General features: G+C 46.5%; 1 protein-coding gene across 2 annotated transcripts in view; it reads left to right on the top strand.

Moving 5' to 3' along the window:
• The window catches only part of RGS5 (regulator of G protein signaling 5), a 192,439-nt gene that overhangs the window by 123,315 nt on the left and 43,430 nt on the right, over nucleotides 1-25,694 (top strand). The window lies entirely within an intron of this gene.

The raw sequence follows: 25,694 nt of genomic DNA, 5'->3' as shown, positions 1-25,694 counted from the left end.
AGCAACTGGGAACAACAGCAACTCAGCCACCAAGTGGTAGGCCATGTAAAATGACAGAGCTGGGTCAGCGCATGCTGGAGCGCACAGTGCGCAGAACTCCCAACTGTCTGCAGAGTCAATAGCTAAAGACCTCCAAACTTGTTGTGGCCAACAGTGCATAGAGAGCTTCATGGAATGGGTTTCCATGCCTGAGCAGCTGCATCCAAGCTTTACATCACCAAGTGCAATGCAAAGCGTCGGATGCAGTGGTGTAAAGCACGTCACCACTGGACTCTAGAGCAGTGGAGACGTGTCTGCGTTTGGCAGTTGCCAGGAGTACGGTATTTGCCTGACTGCATTGTGCCAAGTGCAAAGTTTGGTGGAGGGTGAATTATGGTGTGGGGTTGTTTTTCAGGGGTTGGGCTTGGCCCTTAGTTCCAGTGAAGGGAAATCTTAGGGCGTTAACATACCAAGACAGTTTGGACAATTTCATGCTCCCAACTTTTGTGGGAACAGTTTGGGGATGGCCCCTTCCTGTTCCAACATGACTGCGCACCAGTGCACAAAGCAAGGTCCATAAAGCCATGGATGAGCGAGTTTGGGATGGATGAACTTGACTGGCCTGCACAGAGTCCTGACCTCAACCCTATAGAACACCTTTGGGATGAATTAGAGTGGAGACTGCGAGCCAGGCCTTCTCGTCCTACATCAGTGCCTGACCTCACAAATGCGCTTCTGAAGAATGGTCAAACATTCCCATAGACACACTCCTAAACCTTGTGGCCAGCCTTCCCAGAAGAGTTGAAGCTGTTATAGCTGCAAAGGGTGGGCCAACTCAATATTGAACCCTACAGACTAAGACTGGGATGCTATTAAAATTCATGTTCGTGTAAAGGACGCTTTTGGCACTATAGTGTATATATAAATCACTAGACTCGTTAGTACTTCCAGTTTTTAAGTTTCCCTTTTAAGCTTTTACACAAAACTAAAACATATTTTAGGGGTAAGTCAAAGGTAATTTACGTGAACCTGTGCTTTTCTCTGCTTCCCCACATTCAATTGTTGGGGACAAGAAGAGCTGGGAGCCTTGGGTAAGCTCAAAATCAATCATGAGTTCAACACAAACCCAAGATGCTTGCAGTTCGACACACTGATGAATGAGATGCCCAGATTTGCCCAGTTCGCATGCCTACCCAAAGCTCTAGATGACACAGCTAAAAGTCTTTTTTTTAATGGTGGTATTTGGGGTACTACTAAATGACAGTTTCCAGCCACCTGCCTGCTTGGGAATACAGGGTGATGTCCTTAACCAAATATGGTCCTGACTGTATTTGATCAATGATCTCAGCCAGAATCCCATGCTGTTTTTTGTCTTTCTGCAGCGAGCGACTGTCATTTGCGATGTTAGTAGTGACAAAAGAGGATCATCATGGAGCAGGTCATTATGTTTGTGCCGGCAGGTCGCCAAGACATTGCTCATAGTTATTGAGGATGGATCTATTTAGCAGAACAATGTGATTGGCGCTGGTTTACTGAGACTTTTCTCCTAAAAGATTTTTTCTATGGTGATAGTGTTGTTACTTTCTAATTTCATTTTTTACTGAATGAGTAACAAGCGGTACTATGTACACCATACTTCTTCATGTGAGGGTGGGGCAAGATATCTGGGAGTCCACCTTTTTTTAAAGGGAGCTTCCAGATTCCAATAATTCCCATCCACAGACCCCCATATTTACCCCCATCAACATGAAGGTGTCTGTCACTCTGTTTTCTCTTGATTACAGAGCTGCATTAATTTGTGTCTTTTATACTTGTCCAAAGGTCAGAAATAAGTATCTAATCAATGGGGGATATCATCCAAAAAATAGCAATACAATGATATTTATATCACGCAGTACATTTGTATGAAACAATTACTTTCTGTGCGGTTGTTTATTTCTATTGCCTGTTGTCTAATCTAATGACAATTGTCTGATATCTATTTCATCTACGTCTATGTGTCATGACATTTGTGTACTATCTAATGTATATTTCCAACTCTTCTTTCCTTGTACAAAATGAAACAGTAATAAACGAATATACATAAGTATTTAATCAAATTACCATACTTACTCATTAGTATTATACAGTATATGGCTCCGTTAGGGCCAGTTCACATCAGGTGTGGGAGGATTACCGGTATATTGGGCAGCACAGTCCCACCAGCACCACCAGTCCTACCTAGCTGGTTCACACCAGCAAGTTGCAGAGGTGTGCGCTGTGGCCAATAGAATTTAATGAAATGTCATTGTGTGACATTTCAGCAAGGTTTGTTAAAATGTAAAAAGTAAACAGTATGATGCACCGCAATAAGCGCATCAGAAATGTTGTCAATCTTCCGCACACAACACAACAGTGGCTGAGTTCTAACACTGGTGTGAACCAACCCTTGAAGAATTGCTACTACAGTAGTCTCTATGGTTCCAAGGAGTCCTGAATGCTGGTACAAGATTGTATTGTTCACAGTGTCAGCCTTCCAGCTGTGCATGTATGAGGAGGTGGATTACAGTATTCAGTATAACTAGTAAGCTTAGAAACATCTAATTACCTTTTAAGAGACTGACATCTTATATCTATAATGCATCTATTTATATCAAAGCAACTGGTGTTTTAAACTATAATGATCATCTAAATCCCTGCATCAGGCTTAGAAACCATCACTGAAAGACATCTAAACAAATTAGAAATGAAGTCTCAGTAGCTTGTTGGTGCCTATTATTCATGTAGCTATGGGGGAAACAAAAATGACCTTGAAGTGCCAAAAAGCTGGATGGTTTTCTACCACAACATTGTACTTGAGCCAATGTAATCCACAGCAAAATAAATGTGGTCACATTGCTGAATACAAAACATTGTTAGTTGTCAAACCTCTAATTGAGCTACATAACAAAGTATAAAGTAGGGCATGGCTTCAAACCAACATTTAGCAATTACCAGACTGCGTCATTTGAGATTATCAACAGAGCAGTAATGCCATTATGTGTGCCACAAATCAAATCGGTAAAGGACAAGGACAACATAAATTATTCCATGTTTTCCTAATTCTTATCCCTGAACAATAATGCCATTGTTTTGCTTCCTAGAGATATGTTATAAATATAATTAAAGTTGAAGTATAGGCAAAGCTCTAAGAACACAGTGAAAAACATTTTAGATAAATCATTTTTCCTGCTAAAGGAAATGCAGTTGCGCTCTGACAACATACAGAGTTCACTGACCTCACTTCTAGTGCAGTTAGGCAATACAATCTGGTCACCAACCTGAGCCTGTGACTGGACAATGAAAGAGAAGCCACATGCTGATAAAGTCATTACGTTTGCTTGCTTTTTGTAAGCATTTTTAAACTGTCAACTCATAGTGCTCTAGAGTGCAGTGGTGGCGTGCTTTACACCACTGCATCCGATCCTTTGCATTGCACTTGGTGATGTAAGGCTTGGATGCAGCTGCTTGGCCATGGAAAACCATTCCATGAAACTCTCTACGCACTGTTGCTGTGCTAATCTGAAGGCCACACGAAGTTTGGAGTTCTTTAGCTATTGCCTCTGCAGACAGTTGGCGTCTTCTGTGCACTGTGCGCTTCAGCATGTGGTGTCCCCGCTCTGTCATTTTACATGACCTACCACTTTGTGGTTGAGTTGCTGTTGCTCCCAGTTACTTCCACTTTTATAATACCACTAACAGTTGACCGTGGAATATTTAATAACAAGGAAATTTCATGGATGTACAAGTGGCAACCTATCACGGTACCACGCTTGAATTCACTGAGCTCCTGAGAGTGACCCATTCTTTCGAAAATGTTTGTAGAAGCAGTCTGCATGCCTAGGTGCTTGATTTTATACACCTGTGACCATTGAGGTGATTGGAACACCTGAATCCAATAATCCAATGATTTGGAAGGGTGTCCCAATGCTTTTGGCAATATAGTTTATGTCTCTCACAAATGCTTACAATGAACACATTTCTTACAGCTGCCTACAAATCACATTAAATATATTGAAATGCAATCTAGATATACTGTATATATATGACTTTGATAAACACAATTAAAGAACTTACAGGCATATTGTATAAAAGGGAGAATGGAGGAGACCTTCACTAGTGTTCTTCAGGAAGCTAAAATGGCAGTAGTGATGGATGGAAAATCTTTATTTTTAACATACATGAGACACTCCCTGTTCTTTATTGAAAGGAATAATAAAAACAGGTGCAGTTTCAGTGAACACCCAATAGATGGCTCCCTACTCAACACAATAATGATATACAAAGCACATAGCAATGTGCAAAGCAGTGGATCCCTGGCTACTTAAAATGTTACTAAACCCAAGACCCTGAATTCACTATGTCTGGTCTCCCACAGTACACAGAACATGGAAGTGCAATTATTTTAGTAAATATAAACTGCTAAGTACCTTTTTTCATCAGCAGTTAGAGCAGTCTTCTATCGGTGTCCAGCAGAACATATGTTAAAGCTTGTAGAAGGAGCTTTTATTCTGCTGTAGGAGGAATGCAGGACCCCTGCCCTCTGTCTGGACAGTGCTGATTGGCCCTGTGCTGATCACATGCACTCTCCCAAGAAAAAAAAAACCCTCTCTAGCAATACACACCAAACTGAGCATGTGCAGGGTGACACTGGAAGAAGGGGAGGATCAGATAAATCAGAATCAAACATCCTTTTTACACAATGCAGAGGAATAACCCCTTAGGTTCCACAGTGAGTACAACAAGCATGCTTTACTGCATATATAGACTGATTTTACTGTGCTGGGTTTAGTAACACTTTAAGGGTGTGTTCCCTCCCACACCCAGGGTTAGTGCTACTGTGTGAAGGCTTAAAGTGGTAGTAAATCTTGAAAAAAAAAGTTTTCCCCTTGCAAGGCAATATCATAATCGGCTATTATGCATTGTACAATAGCATATTATGAAAACCTTACCTTAAAATGAAGCCCTCCAGCAGTGGCCTGTCACCACTGACAGGGCTTACATCTTCATCCGGTCTTCCTTCAAGGTTCGCAGGCTCTGGCCATCTGTCTGGCCAAGCTGCAATGACATCACTGCTTCGCATGCGCGTGGGATCCCCAGGCATGGCACAAAGCTCTGAAGGAACGGCGCGACTATGCTGCTCCTTCAGAGTACATGCGCCGGTGACATCACTAGCTGATACTCAATGGGAACGTCTCCTAAACAGTATATTTTACCTACAGGTAAGCTTTATTATAAGCCTACATGTAGGTAAAAAAAAAGTTATAATGAAATTAACAAATGCATTAACTTCATTTGTCCATTTGGATGATATCCATTTTACTGCGATAGCAGTAAAATTTATTTAATTTTCAAATGTGTTCAATAATTCAGATAACAAATGGATCTGGATTTCGTTCCATTTGTTAATTCAGATACACAAGGCTAAAAGATATTGTCCAATCAGCTCATGTCATTTCTTTTGGTGGGTTGGACTAGCATCCAAAAATATGGAATCCTTTCAATTCGAATCCATCCAATTCGATAATATATTGACTATGTAGCAATCTTTCAGAAAAACTGCAACATTTTTTAATCCACCTGGACCAACGAATATATTCTAAACAAACTCCAAAGATACAAAAAAAAATTCAGAAAACAATTTGATTCAACATAACGAATATTAGGAAATGAAATTCTTCAATGAATGAATGCATCCGAAATTGAAGTGTCTCATGTGCACATGTCTGGTATCTACTGTATATCTGGCTGTCTGATTGTCAGCTTCAAGTGCATGAAATGCATTACTGGATTTTCCAACAGGCAAGGTGTTTTTTCCAAAGTCATTGTGCAAGTTGTTACTGAGCTGATAAGTTGCTTATTTCAGTTTTGAAAAGGGAAATGCTTTGCTCTGGCCAGAACTGCAGTAATTTTGTTGAATAGCAGCTTTCAGTTGTAAGGGTCATGCACACGGATGCATTCAAGCATACTTCACAAGAATTTAATGTATTTCCCCACACAGGGGTCAAATTTGTTGGTACCCCTCTGTGACAGCTTGTGGCTTCCCAGCCGAATTCCCACTTCAAATGCATGAGCGGTGCTGCATATTGTTCTCGGGGACCTGTCACATGCCCTAGCAGATGTGTCGGGGGCCCTCAGGGGGAGGAGAACTTTTAATTGCCTAGGCGATCACAGTGGAAGAGTCATTTTTGGGTACCTGTCCAAAAGGATACCCGCTCCCCAAAGGTGCCAATCCTTAACAGGGGGGGGGGGGAACTTCCCCTATTTAGGTGGAGCTCCACTTTAATGTTCTGCATTGAGACAACTACACACTATAGAAGGATATTCTTTCTTCATGTTTCATATCTGAGGTTTACAACCACTTTAATTAGGAACACTGGTGCATTCACTAATTATGACAATTGTGATTCTATGAACTTATTGCTAGACTCAGGCTAGGAGGGTGATGTTTAATCATTCGGTTTTACTACTGAAACCTTGTGCAATTATTCACTTTCATGTGATATTTTAGGCTTCTTGAGAGCTACTACATAATTTATTAGCACTTGCGGAATCAATCTCCCACAATGGAGCAATTCTGCAATTTAAACTCATTGTGGAAAATGTCATTTTCATCTTCAATTAAGATAAGAAATTAAGATTAATCACTCCACAATTGCTTATTTATGAGATTGTTTGATTATTTTTATCCCATATTAAAGGACCACTACTGGGAAAATAATTGCCTTACTGTAAACTGTATGGGTAATGCAATTATACTACTCAGCATATGGATTCCTTTTTATTTTCATATCTAATATTTATCTTAAAATTGTCCTGCATGCCAAAGTGTCCAGAAGAAGCAACAGTGACAGAAGTTGGGGCAAACTACAACACTGTCGGAAGTCAATAAATCAGATGCCTTTTACTTTAATAATTTAAAGCCCAAATTAACTTTCAATTTGAAGTCAACGTTTGGTCAAAAAGACCAGCACAAGAGACGTTACTTACAGTGAATGTGATGTGTCTGTAGTACACCCCTGACCCCCCAGAGGCATGTGGGATACCCCCAGAGACAGGGTGGGCTAGCATTTTCCCAGGGCTGAAAGATGGAGGATGTTACATAGTTAGTCTGGCTGAAAAAAGACAAAAGTCCATCTAGTTCAACCAAAAAAAAAAAAGTTAGCCTATACCCACAGTTGATCCAGAGGAAGGCAAACAACCCAGCAAAGCATGATACAATTTGCTCCTGCAGCTGAAAAAATTCCTTCCTGATCCCCTAAGAGGCAATCGGATATTCCCTGGATCAACTTTACCTGTAAATGTTAGTATCCAGTTATATTCTGTGTATCTAAGAAACAATCCAGGACTTTATTTAAAGCTGGCCAGAACCAACTCTTGAGGGAGTCTATTCCACATTTTCATATCTCTTACTGTGAAGAAACCTTTCCATATTTGGAGATTAAATTTCTTTTCTATCAGACGTGAAGAGTGCCCCCTTGTCCTCTGTGATGACCTCAGGGTGAATAGCTCTACACTGAGTTCGCTATATGAATCACTGATGTATTTATACATGTTGATAATATCCCCCCCTTAATCTCCTCTTCTCAAGAGGGACATTCAGTCTTTCTAATCTTTCCTCATAGGTGAGCTCCTCCATGCCTCTTATCACTTTGGTTGCCCTTCATGGTACTTTCTCCAGTTCCCCAATGTTCTTTTTGTGAATTGGTGCCCAAAACTGAACTGCATATTCCAGATGAGGTATTACTAATGATTTGTACAGGGGTAATATGATATCTCTCTCTCTGGAGTCTATACCTCTTTTAATACAAGAGAGGATTTTGCTCGCTTTAGAAACCGCAGCTTGGTATTGCTTGGTATTATTAAGCTTATGATCTACCAGAACTCCCAGCTCCTTCTCCACCATTGATTCCCCCAGTTGTACCCCCCCCTAATATGTATGATGCATGCATATTTTTAGCCCCCAAGTGCATAATTTTACATTTATCAACATTAAACCTCATTTGCCACATAGTAGCCCATCTAAACAGTGCATTGAGGTCGGCTTGTAAGTTGGAGACATCCTGTAAGGACGTTATTCCACTGCACAGCTTGATGTCATCTGCAAAGACTGAAATGGTATTTTTAATGTGTAACCATTGGACCCTAGTCACTATGAAAAATATATAAACCCAACATTTCATATTCCTATGTGTCTTCTGTACCATGTACTTAGATGAAAAAGTAGCCTGTTCTCTTGTACGAATTCCTTTGTGTGAAATCCCTGGTGTTCCTGCCAGTCCCTGTGCTTTCCTATTAAAAGCTGACCACATTAAGCAGGAGAACACTCAGCCTGCTCTCTTCCAATGATCAGACTTGTCCTGACATGCCTCCACTCCCTTCCTGCACTGTCACTGGGTGACCAGCATGCTGCTATTTCTCCTCCCCTGCTCCTTATGCAGCTGAGAACAGAGGGTAGGTGATCACTAATAAAAAAGGGGGAAAAGGTATTTATAATGTTTTTTTAATATCTATACACAAATGTTTTGCCTTTCATTTCTATTTTTTTAATTTTTATTTTTTTAATGTGTTGTTTTACAAGGTAAGGGTTTACAATCACTTTAAGGAATTTTTCTAGATTTTTATTCCTTATAACAACACATGGGAGTGAGGTGTAGGAAATTCAGAACATACATACTGACTTGCAGACTCACAGATTCCATCCATAGACCTCAGTACAGGCAAAAAGGGCCTTTAAGCTGAATTCAGAAAACTTTCTTTTTTCCAGAAACAATAGTACAGTTGTGGCCAAAATTATTCAACCCCCAATGCTGTAAAGGGGTTTAGGGACTATAGTGTACATTTGGAATTGTATTCAGAATCAAATCCTACAAGGACGTTGTAACTACCCAAATGCAACTAAAATGACATCAATTGTTTATGTAATACAGTAGTAAATGGTTCTTATGTGGTTTCTTCATTGCCACAATTATTCAACCCCTTAAAGACTACCACTCTGAAGAACAGAGGTTCATACAGGTGCTTTCCATCAGGTATTGAAAACACCTGTGGATGTCACCGAGCAGCAATCAAGCATAATAAGCACCAATTAGGCAGCTTTAAAATGACTGTGATACTCAGCTCCTTCTAGACATTTACTGGTGTGGTTACAAACATGGTGAAGGCAAGAGAATGGTCCAGGAAGACAAGAGAAGAGGTGATTTCTCTTCACAGGAAGGGCAATGGCTATAAGAAGATTGCAAAGATGTTAAACATACCAAGAGACACCTTAGGAAGCATCATTCGCAAATTCAAGGCAAAGGGCACTGTTGAAACGCTACCTGGTCGTGGCAGAAAGAAGATGCTGACTTCGACTGCTGTGCGCTACCTGAAGCGTAGAGTGGAGAGAAGTCCCCGTGTGACTGCTGAGGAACTGAGAAAAGATTTGTCAGATGTGGGTACAGAAGTTTCAGCCCAGACAATAAGACGCACACTGCGTAATGAAGGCCTCCGTGCCAGAACTCCCAGGCGTACCCCCTTGCTGTCTCCAAAGAATAAGAAGAGTCGACTGCAGTATGCCAAAAGCCATGTGGACAAACCACAAAAGTTGTGGGATAGTGTTCTGTGGACTGATGAAACAAAATTAGAACTGTTTGGGCCCATGGATCAACGCTATGTTTGGAGGAGGAAGAACAAGGCCTATGATGAAAAGAACACCTTGCCTACTGTGAAGCATGGTGGAGGGTCAATCATGCTTTGGGGCTGTTTTGCTTCTGCAGGTACAGGGAAGCTTCAGCGTGTGCAAGGTACCATGAATTCTCTTCAGTACCAGGAGATATTGGATGGAAACGTGATGCAGTCCGTCACACACCTGAGGCTTGGGAGACGTTGGACCTTTCAACAGGACAATGATCCCAAGCATACCTCCAAGTCCACTAGAGCATGGTTGCAGAGGAAAGGCTGGAACATTTTGGAGTGGCCATCGCAGTCACCAGACTTAAATCCGATTGAGAACCTCTGGTGGGACTTAAAGAAAGCAGTTGCAGTGCGCAAGCCTAAGAATGTGACTGAACTGGAGGCCTTTGCCCATGAAGAATGGGCGAAGATACCCGTAGATCGCTGCAAGACACTTGTGTCAAGCTATGCTTCACGTTTAAAAGCTGTTATAACTGTAAAAGGATGCTGTACTAAGTACTAAGATTGAATGTCACTTGGGGGTTGAATAAAACTGATAATGCTGTGAGCACAGAAAAGACATTTGTGGTTATTTCATTATAACTGTTATGTTATATTTGTCTGACCTACAAGTGCCTCTTTAATGTAAATGTAAGCAAGATGACTGAATGATCAAAAGCAATGTCAAACTGGCCAAAACACTCAATTTCAGTGGGGGTTGAATAATTTTGGCCACAACTGTATGTCTATTAGCAGCAGCCTAAATTACTTTGAATGCTTTCTCAGCCTCTCTGTGAGTTCTTTGTCCTCAGATTCTCCAGCAGCAGAGTCTCCTCTGATACTCCTTCCCAAGCATCACCTCTCCTTCTTCCAGACGCCTTTTCTTTAGGAAGCTCTCTGACTGCAGATAGAGATGAGCGAATCGAAGTAGGCGAAGGGGAATTCGTTTCGAATATTAGAAAAATTTCGATTCGCGTCGAATCCGAAAATAAGCAGACTTCGGATGCGCGAATCGAAATTTTTCCTAAAATGGCGGCGACATGTGCGGCGACGGAGCGGGGATGTCTGGGAAGGCGCGCAGACAAGGCGCGCTGACCCATAATGCATTCATTCATGACATGTGATCGCATTAGCCAATCAGCAGCCAGCCAGCCAGCACAGTGTAATGGTCGAGCTATAAATGGCGGCCATTTTAGAATTCTCCATTTGCCTCCAGTCATTCAACAGAGGCAGACCTGGCTGTATGCAGGGAGAGAGTTAGGGACAGAGAAACGTTACTTAGGGACACAGAAACGTTAGTTAGGGCCACAGAATCGTTACTTAGGGCCATAGAAACGTTACATAGGGCCACAGAAACGTTACTTAGGGCCACAGAATCGTTAGTTAGGGCCACAGAAACGTTACTTAGGGACACAGAATTGTTACTCAGGGACAGACAGAATTGAACTGAGGGATACAGAATTGTTACTGAGGGCCACAGAATCGTTACTTAGGGCCACAGAAACGTTACTTAGGGCCACAGAATTGTTACTTAGGGACAGACACAGAATTGTTACTGAGGGACACAGATTTGTTACTGAGGGCCACAGAATCGTTACTTAGGGCCACAGAATTGTTACTTAGGGACAGACACAGAATTGTTAGTGAGGGACACAGATTTGTTACTGAGGGCCACAGAATCGTTACTTAGGGCCACAGAAACGTTACTTAGGGCCACAGAATTGTTACTTAGGGACAGACACAGAATTGTTATTGAGGGACACAGAATTGTTATTGAGGGACACAGAATTGTTACGTAGGGCCACAGAAACGTTACTTAGGGCCACCGAATCGTTACTTAGGGCCACAGAATCGTTACTTAGGGCCACAGAAACGTTACTTAGGGCCACAGAAACGTTACTTAGGGACACAGAATTGTTACTCAGGGACAGACAGAATTGTTACTGAGGGATACAGAATTGTTACTGAGGGCCACAGAATCGTTACTTAGGGCCACAGAAACGTTACTTAGGGCCACAGAATTGTTACTTAGGGACATACACAGAATTGTTACTGAGAGACACAGATTTGTTACTGAGGGCCACAGAATCGTTACTTAGGGCCACAGAAATGTTAATTAGGGCCACAGAAATGTTACTTAGGGACAGACACAGAATTGTTACTTAGGGACACAGATTTGTTACTGAGGGCCACAGAATCGTTAGTTAGGGCCACAGAAACGTTACTTAGGGACACAGAATTGTTACTCAGGGACAGACACAGAATTGTTACTGAGGGATACAGAATTGTTACTGAGAGACACAGAATCGTTACTTAGGGCCACAGAAACGTTACTTAGGGCCACAGAAACGTTACTTAGGGCCACAGAATTGTTACTTAGGGACAGACACAGAATTGTTATTGAGGGACACAGAATTGTTACTGAGGGCCACAGAACCGTTACTTAGGGCCACAGAAACGTTACTTAGGGCCACAGAATTGTTACTTAGGGACAGACACAGAATTGTTACTGAGGGACACAGATTTGTTACTGAGGGCCACAGAATCGTTACTTAGGGCCACAGAATCGTTACTTAGGGCCACAGAAACGTTACTTAGGGCCACAGAAACGTTACTTAGGGCCACAGAATTGTTACTTAGGGACAGACACAGAATTGTTACTGAGGGACACAGAATTGTTACTGAGGGACACAGAATTGTTACTGAGGGACACAGATTTGTTACTGAGGGCCACAGAAACGTTACTTAGGGCCACAGAATCATTAGTTAGCGCCACAGAAACGTTACTTAGGGACACAGAATTGTTACTCAGGGACAGACACAGAATTGTTACTGAGGGACACAGAATTGTTACTGAGGGCCACAGAACCGTTACTTAGGGCCACAGAATTGTTACTCAGGGACAGACACAGAATTGTTACTGAGGGACACAGAATTGTTACTGAGGGCCACAGAACCATTACTTAGGGCCACAGAAACGTTACTTAGGGACACAGAATTGTTACTCGGGGACAGACACAGAATTGTTACTGAGGGACACAGAATTGTTACTGAGGGCCACAGAACTGTTACTGAGGGCCACAGAACTGTTACTTAGGGCCACAGAAATGTTACTTAGGGCCACAGAAACGTTACTTAGGGCTACAGAAACGTTATTTAGGGCCACAGAATCGTTACTTAGGGCCACAGAATCGTTACTTAGGGCCACAGAAACGTTACTTAGGGACACAGAAACGTTACTTAGGGACACAGAATTGTTACTCAGGGACAGACACAGAATTGTTACTGAGGGACACAGATTTGTTACTGAGGGCCACAGAACCGTTACTTAGGGCCACAGAAACGTTACTTAGGGACACAGAATTGTTACTTGGGGACAGACACAGAATTGTTACTGAGGGACACAGAATTGTTACTGAGGGACACAGAATTGTTACTGAGGGACACAGAATTGTTACTCAGGGACACAGAATTGTTACTGAGGGACACAGAATTGTTACTCAGGGACACAGAATTGTTACTCAGGGACACAGAATTGTTACTCAGGGACACAGAATTGTTACTCAGGGACACAGAATTGTTACTCAGGGACACAGAATTGTTACTCAGGGACAGACACAGAATTGTTACTCAGGGACAGACACAGAATTGTTACTCAGGGACAGACACAGAATTGTTACTGAGGGACACAGAATTGTTATTGAGGGCCACAGAACTGTTACTTAGGGCCAGAGAAACGTTACTCAGGGACACAGAATAGTTACTCAGGGACACAGAATAGTTACTCAGGGACAGACACAGAATTGTTACTCAGGGACAGACACAGAATTGTTACTGAGGGACACAGAATTGTTACTGAGGGACACAGAATTGTTACTGAGGGACACAGAATTGTTACTGAGGGCCACAGAACCGTTACTTAGGGCCACAGAAACGTTACTTAGGGACACAGAATTGTTACTCAGGGACAGACACAGAATTGTTACTGAGGGACACAGAATTGTTACTGAGGGCCACAGAACTGTTACTGAGGGCCACAGAAACGTTACTTAGGGCCACAGAAACGTTACTTAGGGCCACAGAATCGTTACTTAGGGCCACAGAAACGTTACTTAGGGACACAGAATTGTTACTCAGGGACAGACACAGAATTGTTACTGAGGGACACAGAATTGTTACTGAGGGACACAGATTTGTTACTTAGGGCCACAGAACCGTTACTTAGGGCCACAGAAACGTTACTTAGGGACACAGAATTGTTACTCAGGGACACAGAATTGTTACTGAGGGACACAGAATTGTTACTGAGGGACACAGAATTGTTACTCAGGGACACAGAATTGTTACTGAGGGACACAGAATTGTTACTGAGGGACACAGAATTGTTACTGAGGGACACAGAATTGTTACTGAGGGACACAGAATTGTTACTGAGGGACACAGAATTGTTACTCAGGGACACAGAATTGTTACTCAGGGACAGACACAGAATTGTTACTCAGGGACAGACACAGAATTGTTACTCAGGGACAGACACAGAATTGTTACTGAGGGACACAGAATTGTTACTGAGGGCCACAGAACTGTTAGGGCCAGAGAAACGTTACTCAGGGACACAGAATTGTTACTCAGGGACAGACACAGAATTGTTACTCAGGGACAGACACAGAATTGTTACTGAGGGACACAGAATTGTTACTGAGGGACACAGAATTGTTACTGAGGGACACAGAATTGTTACTGAGGGACACAGAATTGTTACTGAGGGACACAGAATTGTTACTGAGGGCCACAGAACCGTTACTTAGGGCCACAGAACCGTTACTTAGGGCCACAGAACCGTTACTTAGGGACACAGAATTGTTACTCAGGGACAGACACAGAATTGTTACTGAGGGACACAGAATTGTTACTGAGGGACACAGAATTGTTACTGAGGGACACAGAATTGTTACTGAGGGCCACAGAACTGTTACTTAGGGCCACAGAACTGTTACTTAGGGCCACAGAAACGTTACTTAGGGCCACAGAAACGTTACTTAGGGCTACAGAAACGTTACTTAGGGCCACAGAATCGTTACCTAGGGCCACAGAATCGTTACCTAGGGCCACAGAATCGTTACTTAGGGCCACAGAAACGTTACTTAGGGCCACAGAAACGTTACTTAGGGCCACAGAATTGTTACTTAGGGACAGACACAGAATTGTTACTGAGGGACACAGAATTGTTACTGAGGGACACAGATTTGTTACTGAGGGCCACAGAAACGTTACTTAGGGCCACAGAATCATTAGTTAGCGCCACAGAAACGTTACTTAGGGACACAGAATTGTTACTCAGGGACAGACACAGAATTGTTACTGAGGGACACAGAATTGTTACTGAGGGCCACAGAACCGTTACTTAGGGCCACAGAATTGTTACTCAGGGACAGACACAGAATTGTTACTGAGGGACACAGAATTGTTACTGAGGGCCACAGAACCATTACTTAGGGCCACAGAAACGTTACTTAGGGACACAGAATTGTTACTCGGGGACAGACACAGAATTGTTACTGAGGGACACAGAATTGTTACTGAGGGCCACAGAACTGTTACTGAGGGCCACAGAACTGTTACTGAGGGCCACAGAACTGTTACTGAGGGCCACAGAAATGTTACTTAGGGCCACAGAAACGTTACTTAGGGCTACAGAAACGTTATTTAGGGCCACAGAATCGTTACTTAGGGCCACAGAATCGTTACTTAGGGCCACAGAAACGTTACTTAGGGACACAGAAACGTTACTTAGGGACACAGAATTGTTACTCAGGGACAGACACAGAATTGTTACTGAGGGACACAGATTTGTTACTGAGGGCCACAGAACCGTTACTTAGGGCCACAGAAACGTTACTTAGGGACACAGAATTGTTACTTGGGGACAGACACAGAATTGTTACTCAGGGACACAGAATTGTTACTGAGGGACACAGAATTGTTACTGAGGGACACAGAATTGTTACTGAGGGACACAGAATTGTTACTCAGGGACACAGAATTGTTACTCAGGGACACAGAATTGTTACTCAGGGACACAGAATTGTTACTCAGGGACACAGAATTGTTACTCAGGGACAGACACAGAATTGTTACTCAGGGACAGACACAGAATTGTTACTGAGGGACACAGAATTGTTATTGAGGGCCACAGAACTGTTACTTAGGGCCACAGAAACGTTACTTAGGGACACAGAATTGTTACTTGGGGACAGACACAGAATTGTTACTCAGGGACACAGAATTGTTACTGAGGGACACAGAATTGTTACTGAGGGACACAGAATTGTTACTGAGGGACACAGAATTGTTACTGAGGGACACAGAATTGTTACTCAGGGACACAGAATTGTTACTCAGGGACACAGAATTGTTACTCAGGGACACAGAATTGTTACTCAGGGACACAGAATTGTTACTCAGGGACAGACACAGAATTGTTACTCAGGGACAGACACAGAATTGTTACTGAGGGACACAGAATTGTTATTGAGGGCCACAGAACTGTTACTTAGGGCCAGAGAAACGTTACTCAGGGACACAGAATAGTTACTCAGGGACAGACACAGAATTGTTACTCAGGGACAGACACAGAATTGTTACTGAGGGACACAGAATTGTTACTGAGGGACACAGAATTGTTACTGAGGGACACAGAATTGTTACTGAGGGACACAGAATTGTTACTGAGGGACACAGAATTGTTACTGAGGGCCACAGAACCGTTACTTAGGGCCACAGAAACGTTACTTAGGGACACAGAATTGTTACTCAGGGACAGACACAGAATTGTTACTGAGGGACACAGAATTGTTACTGAGGGCCACAGAACTGTTACTGAGGGCCACAGAAACGTTACTTAGGGCCACAGAAACGTTACTTAGGGCCACAGAATCGTTACTTAGGGCCACAGAATCGTTACTTAGGGCCACAGAATCGTTACTTAGGGCCACAGAAACGTTACTTAGGGCCACAGAAACGTTACTTAGGGACACAGAATTGTTACTCAGGGACAGACACAGAATTGTTACTGAGGGACACAGATTTGTTACTGAGGGCCACAGAACCGTTACTTAGGGCCACAGAACCGTTACTTAGGGCCACAGAAACGTTACTTAGGGACACAGAATTGTTACTGAGGGACACAGAATTGTTACTGAGGGACACAGAATTGTTACTCAGGGACACAGAATTGTTACTCAGGGACACAGAATTGTTACTGAGGGACACAGAATTGTTACTGAGGGACACAGAATTGTTACTGAGGGACACAGAATTGTTACTGAGGGACACAGAATTGTTACTCAGGGACACAGAATTGTTACTCAGGGACAGACACAGAATTGTTACTCAGGGACAGACACAGAATTGTTACTCAGGGACAGACACAGAATTGTTACTGAGGGACACAGAATTGTTACTGAGGGCCACAGAACTGTTAGGGCCAGAGAAACGTTACTCAGGGACACAGAATTGTTACTCAGGGACAGACACAGAATTGTTACTCAGGGACAGACACAGAATTGTTACTGAGGGACACAGAATTGTTACTGAGGGACACAGAATTGTTACTGAGGGACACAGAATTGTTACTGAGGGACACAGAATTGTTACTTAGGGCCACAGAACCGTTACTTAGGGCCACAGAACCGTTACTTAGGGCCACAGAACCGTTACTTAGGGCCACAGAACCGTTACTTAGGGACACAGAATTGTTACTCAGGGACAGACACAGAATTGTTACTGAGGGACACAGAATTGTTACTGAGGGACACAGAATTGTTACTGAGGGACACAGAATTGTTACTGAGGGACACAGAATTGTTACTGAGGGCCACAGAACTGTTACTTAGGGCCACAGAACTGTTACTTAGGGCCACAGAAACGTTACTTAGGGCCACAGAAACGTTACTTAGGGCTACAGAAACGTTACTTAGGGCCACAGAATCGTTACCTAGGGCCACAGAATCGTTACTTAGGGCCACAGAAACGTTACTTAGGGACACAGAATTGTTACTCAGGGACAGACACAGAATTGTTACTGAGGGACACAGATTTGTTACTGAGGGCCACAGAACTGTTACTTAGGGCCACAGAAACGTTACTTAGGGACACAGAATTGTTACTCAGGGACAGACACAGAATTGTTACTTAGGGACACAGAATTGTTACTTAGGGACACAGAATTGTTACTCAGGGACAGACACAGAATTGTTACTCAGGGACACAGAATTGTTACTGAGGGACACAGAATTGTTACTCAGGGACACAGAATTGTTACTGAGGGACACAGAATTGTTATTGAGGGACACAGAATTGTAACTGAGGGACACAGAATTGTTACTCAGGGACACAGAATTGTTACTCAGGGACACAGAATTGTTACTCAGGGACACAGAATTGTTACTCAGGGACACAGAATTGTTACTCAGGGACAGACACAGAATTGTTACTCAGGGACAGACACAGAATTGTTACTCAGGGACAGACACAGAATTGTTACTCAGGGACAGACACAGAATTGTTACTGAGGGACACAGAATTGTTACTGAGGGCCACAGAACTGTTACTTAGGGCCAGAGAAACGTTACTCAGGGACACAGAATTGTTACTCAGCTACAGACACAGAATTGTTACTCAGGGGACAGACACAGAATTGTTACTGAGGGACACAGAATTGTTACTGAGGGACACAGAATTGTTACTGAGGGACACAGAATTGTTACTGAGGGACACAGAATTGTTACTGAGGGCCACAGAACTGTTACTTAGGGCCACAGAAACGTTACTCAGGGACACAGAATTGTTACTCAGGGACAGACACAGAATTGTTACTCAGGGACACAGAATCGTTTAATTAAAGAGTATGTCAGACAACATGCAGAGGAGTGGCAGAGGAGGCAATGTTTTAGGAGCGAGCAGACGTGGCAGCAGAGGAAGGGGTCGAGGCAGCACTATTCGCAGCCAGAGGCCAGTGCTCCCAGTGTCATCCAGCGGTCGTGTCTCCACCGACAACCCTGCCGTGATCGATTGGTTGGCTCGGTCGTCTTCCTCTTCCCAGGTCACCTCTGACACCTACAGCCAACGGTCGGTGGGTACGTCAGACACAACCGTTAGTTGGCATGGCCCGGGAGCAAGCCCACTGAAATCACGTGTCCTCTACCTGCCCCTGTCCTTTGGTGTTCCCTCACCAAGCGAAGTATCGCATGCTGTGGGCTCAGCCCCACTGTACAGTGAGGAAGAGCTAACAGAGGGCGGTCAGGAACGGGGGGAGACATCCGCCTCTTCAGCAGCCAGGCGAAGAAGTAGTGGCGAGGAGAGGTGGCTCGGTAGCCGGTCTAGAGACAGGTCTGTCTCCTGACCCACACGCAGCCGAGGGGGCTAGTAGTGAGGCGGAGACCCTAATTGATGATGATGAGGCTGATCGCACTTGGCAGCCTCGTCGTCATCAGGCTATTGCTTCCGCATCATCAGGAGAAGAGGGTGGCAGCTTGGCAGCGAGCAAAACAGTCGGTGGGTTGCCCAGGAGGCAGCAGGGTCGCAGCAGTGTCAGTGGAGGCAAACGGCCACGGAGTAGAGCACCAGCTCCACTGCAGCCTACCACCACGGCCAGTAGTGGTGCCGGTGTGCACGGAGGAAGCAGCAGTCAGCCAGTGAGGAGTATCGGGGGCAATGTTTCCTACTCGGCGGTGTGGCAATTTTTTGTCAAGCCGCCCGAGGAAGTAAACGTAGCCGTATGTCGACTATGTGGCCAGAAAGTCAAGCGTGGCCAGGGGGCCCATGTTGGGACTACAGCGTTGCGGCAGCATATGCAGCGTCGCCATTTGGTGGCCTGGGAAAACCGTGATAAAGATACGGCGGTTCTGCCCGCCCCAGCCCCCGCTCCATCACCCGCTCCGTTACTTGCTCCATCACCCGACGTCAATCGCCCTCTATCAGCCAGTCAAGGCTCCAACACCTCTGCTGAGGGGAGTTGTCGCTCGTTGCCATCTTCCGCTCGTTCAGATGCTCCTTCTCCTGCTACTCCTCTTCACGGATTCCGTCAGCAGTCTTCATTGGAATCCGTTTCCAAGAGACAACAGTTTGTGAGCACGCACCCGACGGTGCAAAAGCTGAACGTCCTCCTGTCCAAGTTGCTGGTGCTGCAGTCCCTCCCTTTCCAAGTGGTGGACTCAGCACCTTTCCGAGAAATTATGGCTTGTGCCGCGCCGCGGTGGAGAGTGCCAAGCCGTCATTTCTTTGCCAAAAAGGCAGTGCCAGCCCTGCATTCACATGTAGAAGAGATGGTGGGCCAGTCTTTGAGCATGTCGGTCTCTGCCAAAGTGCACGGCAGCGCCGACGTGTGGAGCTGTAACTACGGTCAGGGACAGTACATGTCATTTACGGCCCACTGGGTGAACGTGGTGCTGTCACAGCCGCACCAGCAACTTGGACAGGTCACGCCGCTTTTGCCTCCACGTTTGCACGTCCTTGGTCCACAAAAGATGTCCACCTCTACCACCTCTTCTTCCTTCGTGTCCTCAGCCGCCACCCCCGTGCCAAGTCCCATTACCCGACCGGCATATCACATGTGCAGGGCGCAACGGTGTCACGCTGTGCTGCACCTGGTATGCCTTGGCGAACGTAGTCACACAGGGGAGGAACTTCTCAGTGTAATGAACAGAGAAATCGACAGATGGCTGTCTCCGCGCAAACTCAAAATCGGAACCATGTTGACCGACAACGGAAAGAACATGGTGTCTGCTCTGCGTCAAGGAAGGTTGTGCCATGCGCCATGCATGGCTCACGTGTTCAATCTGGTTGTCAAGCGGTTCCTAAAATCCACCATCCCACTGCAAGACATCCTTAAAATGTCACGTAAACTTTGCATGCATTTCAGCCATTCCTACACCGCAAAGCACACCCTCCTTGAGCTGCAGCGGCAGAACGGAATTCCACAGCATCGCCTGATCTGCGACGTTGCAACAAGGTGGAATTCAACCCTACACATGTTAGACCGCCTTTACGAACAGCGAAAGGCCATCACCGATTTCCTGATGTTACAAGCGGATAAAGGTACTCCCCTGTGTAACTTCGATGTCAGCCATTGGCAGCTCATGCGTGACACCTGCCGCTTGCTCAGGCCCTTTGAGGAGGCCACGCTATTCGTGAGTCGGCAGGACTATGGGATGAACGACGTCATTCCTCTGTTGCACGTCCTGGAACAAATGCTGTCAACAATGGCTGGTCAGGGTGCGGTAGACGTGGCGCACAGATCTCAACGCCACATGACCCCTGTGGGGGCAGGACAGGAAGAAGAGGAGGAGGTAGAGGAGGACATTTGTGCTCAGGAATTATTGAGTGAAATGGGTGGTTTTTCCACTCAGCGGACAGGAGTGGAGGAGCAGGAGCATCTGGTAGAGGAGGAGGAGGAGGAGACAGAGGACCCAGACGCACCGTGGCAGTATGCTGTGGAGATGGAGGCAGGGAGTCCCTCGCATTCCTTGGCACAAATGGCCCATAGCATGCTCGGTTGCTTGCGTAGCGACAGCCGAATAATAACCATCAGACAGAGGGATGACTTTTGGCTGTCCACCTTGTTGGACCCTCGCTACCGTTCAAAAATGGTGGCCTTTTTCACACCTGCTGAGAGGGAGGCCAAAATAACGTACTATAAAAACCACCTATGTAGTCAGTTGGTCTCTGCCTTTGTGCGCCAACGTCCATCCTCAGACACTGTGGGCCCTGTGCGCTCGCGTTCCGCTGCCATGGCAGCAGGGGAGGGGTGGGGTGGTAGGAGCAGTGGTAGCTCCACCAGCAGCGGCTGCCTCAGTCTGCAGTCGATGATGAGTAGCTTTCTTCACCAGCGCAGTGAGGAAACTACTAACCAGCAGCAGCAGCATCAGGTGGACCTGGAGCAGGACCTCAAACAACAGGCTTGGGCCTACTTGGACAGCACCCTGCCAACCGAGGTAGACAATCCCCTTGACTACTGGGCAACGAAGCTTGACCTTTGGCCCCAACTAGCTGAATTTGCCCTTGAAAGGCTGTCATGCCCGGCCAGTAGCGTGGCATCGGAGCGCGTGTTTAGTGCGGCAGGAGGTATTGTAACTCCGCGGAGGACACGACTGTCCACCCAAAGTGTGGAGAGACTCACGTTTGTGAAAATGAATCAGGCGTGGATTAGTCTGGATTTCAAACCACCAGTTCCTGACACAACTGACTAAATCCGCCATGAATCATGCCCCTGCCATGTGCCACTTTCAGGTCTACTCACACTGCTGGTGTGTTCCATTTTTTGTCATAGGGTGCTGGCAGATTACGGGCCTCCCATAGCTGCTGCCAGGCCCCTAATCTGCCATGGGCCCCTGTATCGCCTCCTCATGCTGCTGCCAGGTCCACAGTGTCTCATGCCATGTGCCACTTTCAGGTCTCCTCACACTGCTGGTGTGTTCCATTTTTTGTCATAGGGTGCTGGCAGATTACGGGCCTCCTATAGCTGCTGCCAGGCCCCTAATCTGCCATGGGCCCCTATACCGCCTCCTCATGCTGCTGCCAAGTCCAGAGTCTCTCATGGGTCCCTGTACGGCCTCCCATTGCTGCTGTCTCCATCGCCACACTCTGCCATGTGCCACTTTCAGGTCTCCTCACACTGCTGGTGTGTTCCATTTTTTGTCATAGGGTGCTGGCAGATTACTGGCCTCCCATAGCTGCTGCCAGGCCCCTAATCTGCCATGGGCCCCTATACCGCCTCCTCATGCTGCTGCCAAGTCCAGAGTCTCTCATGGGTCCCTGTACGGCCTCCCATTGCTGCTGTCTCCATCGCCACACTCTGCCATGTGCCACTTTCAGGTCTCCTCACACACTGCTGGTGTGTTCAATTTTTTGACATAGGGTGCTGGCAGATTACGGGCCTCCCATAGCTGCTGCCAGGCCCCTAATCTGCCATGGGCCCCTGTACCGCCTCCTCATGCTGCTGCCAGGTCCACAGTGTCTCATGCCATGTGCCACTTTCAGGTCTCCTCACACTGCTGGTGTGTTCAATTTTTTGACATAGGGTGCTGGCAGATTACGGACCTCCCATAGCTGCTGCCAGGCCCCTAATCTACCATGGGCCCCTATACCGCCTCCTCATGCTGCTGCCAAGTCCAGAGTCTCTCATGGGTCCCTGTACGGCCTCCCATTGCTGCTGTCTCCATCGCCACACTGTGCCATGTGCCACTTTCAGGTCTCCTCACACACTGCTGGTGTGTTCAATTTTTTGACATAGGGTGCTGGCAGATTACGGGCCTCCCATAGCTGCTGCCAGGCCCCTAATCTGCCATGGGCCCCTATACCGCCTCCTCATGCTGCTGCCAAGTCCAGAGTCTCTCATGGGTCCCTGTACGGCCTCCCATTGCTGCTGTCTCCATCGCCACACTCTGCCATGTGCCACTTTCAGGTCTCCTCACACTGCTGGTGTGTTCCATTTTTTGTCATAGGGTGCTGGAAGATTACGGGCCTCCCATAGCTGCTGCCAGGCCCCTAATCTGCCATGGGCCCCTGTACCGCCTCCTCATGCTGCTGCCAGGTCCACAGTGTCTCATGCCATGTGCCACTTTCAGGTCTCCTCACACTGCTGGTGTGTTCAATTTTTTGACATAGGGTGCTGGCAGATTACGGGCCTCCCATAGCTGCTGCCAGGCCCCTAATCTGCCATGGGCCCCTATACCGCCTCCTCATGCGGCTGCCAAGTCCAGAGTCTCTCATGGGTCCCTGTACGGCCTCCCATTGCTGCTGTCTCCATCGCCACACTCTGCCATGTGCCACTTTCAGGTCTCCTCACACACTGCTGGTGTGTTCAATTTTTTGACATAGGGTGCTGGCAGATTACGGGCCTCCCATAGTTGCTGCCAGGCCCCTAATCTGCCATGGGCCCCTATACCGCCTCCTCATGCTGCTGCCAAGTCCAGAGTCTGTCATGGGTCCCTGTACGGCCTCCCATTGCTGCTGTCTCCATCGCCACACTCTGCCATGTGCCACTTTCAGGTCTCCTCACACACTGCTGGTGTGTTCAATTTTTTAACATAGGGTGCTGGCAGATTACGGGCCTCCCATAGCTGCTGCCAGGCCCCTAATCTGCCATGGGCCCCTGTACCGCCTCCTCATGCTGCTGCCAGGTCCACAGTGTCTCATGCCATGTGCCACTTTCAGGTCTCCTCACACTGCTGGTGTGTTCAATTTTTTGACATAGGGTGCTGGCAGATTACGGGCCTCCCATAGCTGCTGCCAGGCCCCTAATCTGCCATGGGCCCCTATACCACCTCCTCATGCTGCTGCCAAGTCCAGAGTCTCTCATGGGTCCCTGTACGGCCTCCCATTGCTGCTGTCTCCATCGCCACACTCTGCCATGTGCCACTTTCAGGTCTCCTCACACACTGCTGGTGTGTTCAATTTTTTGACATAGGGTGCTGGCAGATTACGGGCCTCCCATAGCTGCTGCCAGGCCCCTAATCTGCCATGGGCCCCTATACTGCCTCCTCATGCTGCTGCCAAGTCCAGAGTCTGTCATGGGTCCCTGTACGGCCTCCCATTGCTGCTGTCTCCATCGCCACACTCTGCCATGTGCCACTTTCAGGTCTCCTCACACACTGCTGGTGTGTTCCATTTTTTGTCATAGGGTGCTGGCAGATTACGGGCCTACCATTGCTGCTGCCAGGCCCGTAATCTGCCATGGGCCCCTGTACCGCCTCTTCATGCTGCTGCCAGGTCCAGAGTGTGTCATGGGTCCCTGTAAGGCCTCCCATTGCTGCTGTCTCCATCGCCACACTCTGCCATGTGCCACTTTCAGATCTCCTCACACTGCTGGTGTGTTACATTTTTTGTCATAGGGTGCTGGCAGATTACGGGCCTCCCATTGCTGCTGCCAGGCCCGTAATCTGCCATGGGCCCCCGTACCGACTCCTCATGCTGTGACGTTGCAACAAGGTGGAATTCAACCCTACATATGTTAGAGCGCCTTTACGAACAGCGAAAGGCCATCACAGATTTCCTGATGTTACAAGCGGATAAAGGTACTCCCTGTGTAACTTAGACGTCAGCCATTGGCAGCTCATGCGTGACACCTGCGCTTGCTCAGGCCCTTTGAGGAGGCCACGCTATTCGTGAGTCGGCAGGACTATGGGATGAACGACGTCATTCCTCTGTTGCACGTCCTGGAACAAATGCTGTTAACAATGGCTGGTCAGGGTGCGGTAGATGTGGCGCACAGATCTCAACGCCACATGACCCCTGTGGGGGCAGGACAGGAAGAAGAGGAGGAGGTAGAGGAGGACATTGGTGCTCAGGAATTATTGAGTGAAATGGGTGGTTTTTCCACTCAGCAGTCAGGAGTGGAGGAGCAGGAGCATCTGGTAGAGGAGGAGGAAGAGGAGACAGAGGACCCAGACGCACCGTGGCAGTATGCTGTGGAGATGGAGGCAGGGAGTCCCTCGCATTCCTTGGCACAAATGGCCCATAGCATGCTCGCTTGCTTGCGTAGCGACAGCCGAATAATAACCATCAGACAGAGGGATGACTTTTGGCTGTCCACCTTGTTGGACCCTCGCTACCGTTCAAAAATGGTGGCCTTTTTCACACCTGCTGAGAGGGAGGCCAAAATAACGTACTATAAAAACCACCTATGTAGTCAGCTGGTCTCTGCCTGTCTGCGCCAACGTCCATCCTCAGACACTGTGGGCCCTGTGCGCTCGCGTTCCACTGCCATGGCAGCAGGGGAGGGGTGGGGTGGTAGGAGCAGTGGCAGCTCCACCAGCAGCAGCTGCCTCAGTCTGCAGTCGATGATGAGTAGCTTTCTTCACCAGCGCAGTGAGGAAACTACTAACCAGCCGCAGCAGCAGCAGCAGCAGCAGCAGCAGCAGCAGCATCAGGTGGACCTGGAGCAGGGCCTCAAACAACAGGCTTAGGCCTACTTGGACAGCACCCTGCCAACCGAGGTAGACAATCCCCTTGACTACTGGGCAACGAAACTTGACCTTTGGCCC

The sequence above is a fragment of the Staurois parvus genome, unplaced genomic scaffold (genome assembly GCF_062004578.1).
Source record: "Staurois parvus isolate SC_StPar_1 unplaced genomic scaffold, SC_StPar_1.0 ptg000106l, whole genome shotgun sequence".
In the NCBI taxonomy this organism is placed as follows: domain Eukaryota; kingdom Metazoa; phylum Chordata; class Amphibia; order Anura; family Ranidae; genus Staurois; species Staurois parvus.
The sequence above is the reverse complement of the archived record's forward strand: the minus strand, read 5'-3'. Positions and strand labels throughout refer to the sequence as shown.